This window comes from Myodes glareolus, chromosome 6 (assembly GCF_982192425.1).
Source record: "Myodes glareolus chromosome 6, mMyoGla1.1, whole genome shotgun sequence".
In the NCBI taxonomy this organism is placed as follows: Eukaryota; Metazoa; Chordata; class Mammalia; order Rodentia; family Cricetidae; genus Myodes; species Myodes glareolus.
Window position 1 is genome coordinate 32,564,264 of NC_142031.1, and position 3,288 is coordinate 32,567,551.

Below are 3,288 nucleotides of genomic sequence, written 5' to 3' on the forward strand. Positions count from 1 at the left end.
AAATGTAGCTAAGATATATCCAGTAACAAGGAATCTGGTGAATGATCTTAAAGTTCTTATAGAACTGGATCAAATCTGAATAGATTATATTTCAATTATCAAAAGATATTTGATACATTTTAGGTGATGTTTTGATATTCTAATCGCATAAAAAAGCTACACTCTGATGCTTTGTGTGATCGTAATATATGGATTAATACCCACCACTAATGAGAGTGAAGCAATAATTTAGTCTTGAAAAAAAACCTTAAAAACACAGCAAGACTGCTTCAAACTGTCAAATAAAGCATGGTATTTATAGAAGATGACTTAATTATCTGTTCACCTTTTTTAACCTTTTTTGAAATCCATTATTGATCTTAACTTACATATGACATTTATCATATCTGAGTAGTTTTTTGAAAAAAAAATTAAAATCATTTTTCCAAAGGCTTTGCTCACTGAAAAGATTAAAACACTGTACTTGGGCAAAGAGTTCTGTGAATGCCTCTCCAAGTTTCAGTAGCCTTAATGTTCTTGACTTTATTCACATTGGTGTATCATTTGGAATTTATCCATTGATTTATGAACATCACTGTAATAGTTGATAGCAAATGATGATCTTTTGCTTTTTATGAGCATCAATTCTTTTGAAAATCAACATAAAATTTTAAATTTTGCAAACAATAATTTGAGTGGGGCTAGCAAAGAAAAATTACTTCTATCATTCATTGACTTTATATCCTGTAAATATATTCTTGAAATCCTACGGATGCCTACAGGTTTATTATTTCAATTACCCTGTTAATGATACATGCTATCTGAACTGACAAGGGTGTTTGAATGTGTTACTGCACACAACTAAATCAGTTCACAGAGGCTTGTTAAAGAATACATGGATTTATGAATATAGAGATTCATGGTAGGCAGGAGCTCTGAATGTAGGAGAGTTTGCTATTCAGCAGTAGAAAACGCATATATTCTGCATTGTGAAATAATATATAATAGGAAAAGGCAATCACATTATTGAATGACGTTGGTTGCTCTATAAAGCACCGTTGCTGTGTATTTCCTTTGTCTTTGGTGCAGTGTGGAGTCGTGCTTGCATCAGGCATAAAGCACCACCAAGTATTTGTGAAATAAATAAAACCCAGCTGAATCATAAATGTCTAATATTTCTAACTAACAGCACTGATAATGCAGCATGTTGTAGCAAAGATATAAATGATACATATTCAAATGTCTAAATCCTCATAGGAGTTATTGAGTATCTGAAATCAACAGACTTTATTTCTCTTTATCTGCTTCATGTATCATGTACTTATATGAATCTTTTGTCCTAATTTTATGTAGCATCCAAATATTGTGTCAATGCAAAGAGATTTTATGAAAATTTTCTCCATCTTGGCATAGGAGATATGGCAGAATTTGAAATACTGTTTAGCGATAAAAGAATACAGGCTTGTGGGCAAATCTCTGGATTTAGTGGCTGACCTTGAACCTGGATGCTGTATAGAATCTTCTAAACAATGTTAAAATATGCTGATGCCTGGAAATCCTATTGGAACTATTAAGTTGCCTTAATAGTTCTGAGAGGTGTGTTTCTTTTCCATGAATGATTTCAGCTCATTCAATCTCATTATATATATATGATATGTATATATATATGATATATATATATGATAGATAACTCTAGAGAGTTACTTTTACATTTATGTATTCTGTAGTATATATATATATATATATATATATATATATATATATATATATATATATGCACTTATGTCATGCTGTGGAAATCAAAGGACAATTGTTAGAGTTGGCTCAGGTTTCATAGTAGGCACCTGTGGTCAGATTTTCTTTGGTTTGCCAGACCCCCAATAATGACAGAGTCTTCTTATTAATAATGAAAGTTTGGTCTTCGCATAGGATTATTTCCAGGTAGATCTTATAATTTAAATTATCCCAGTTCTACTAATCTGTGTTTTGTCACTTGACTCTCTAGCTCTCCTCAGTACCATGTGTCTGACTTGCTCCAAACCTCACTGGCTTAATTCGGCCTCTCTTGTTTCCAGAGTTCCTGCCTCTGCCCAGAAGTCTTGCTTATCCTCTCCTGCTTAGCTTTTGTCCCTTTAGCTCTTTAATAAAATCAATCAAGTGCTATAGGCAGGTGAGGCCAAACAGACACATCTTCACACCATGTAAACAAATGTCCTCAAACAAGCACTTTTCCCAGTGATCATTCTGACCCATCAAATTTCTTGATCTTTTTGACCATTTTTGGCATTTTAATTGACAGATGATTATGTATATCTAACTACACAGCAACAGTCAGATAAAATACACGTGCTATCTATATATTTTAATGATTTTTGACCTTTCACAGATTTCAACTTTTTTAAAAATACCAATATTTTAATGTTCATTTTCTAAATTACTTTGGTTTTATTAAGTGCCATTTGAATTTTTACGTATATTACGTTTTTTACTTTCATGATAGTAGTTGGCATCCTATTCATGCTTGAAAAATATAAGTGCCTGTATATTAAAAATCTGTATTTGCAGTGGGGAATATGCAGATATGCTTGACTTGAACTATTTATATTTGGAAGTAATTTCCCTCTGAGCAGTTCTGTCAAAAGTGGCTTGGAGGATCCATTGATACAGTTTGGATAGGCAAAAAGAAAATGCTGACAGAGAGATGAGGAAATATAGAGAAGTGAAGTTTCCAAACATCCCCTTCCTGACAAAGTGGGAGAGAAAGCAGGTAGAGCTGTGAAGAGCATAGCTAAAGAAGATGCTCAGAGTGGAAAAAAACCTATCAAATAACTTTATCTCATATTTAAAATAAAGAGGCAAATTTCAAAATCATACCCCTGCCAAGGCTGTTTATCATCAAAATTTTTTTGCCAGATTTTTAAATTTGAAAAGTGTATTTTGATAAATTGAAACATGAATACTATGTATTTTGTTTATAACCCTTCTCCTCCAACGTTGGACCACTTCACATCTCTGCCTCTGAACTCCTCTTTCTGCTCCTCTTTTTGCTTATCATCCTCATCTCTTCTTCAGCAAATCAGAGTCCTGTTAGTGTTGCCTGTACATTGTTTGATGACCATTGGCATCATCCATTACATACTGGCAACACACTGATAGCCATATTGCTGAATAAAATTACCTTTCCCATGTGCAGCAGTGGTGCGGGAGAATTGTCTGTATTCTGTCAATCATGTTTTAAATAAACGCTGATTGGCCAGGCAGGAGGTGTAGGCGGGAAAACCAGACAGGAAGTGGAAATGATGCAAGGAG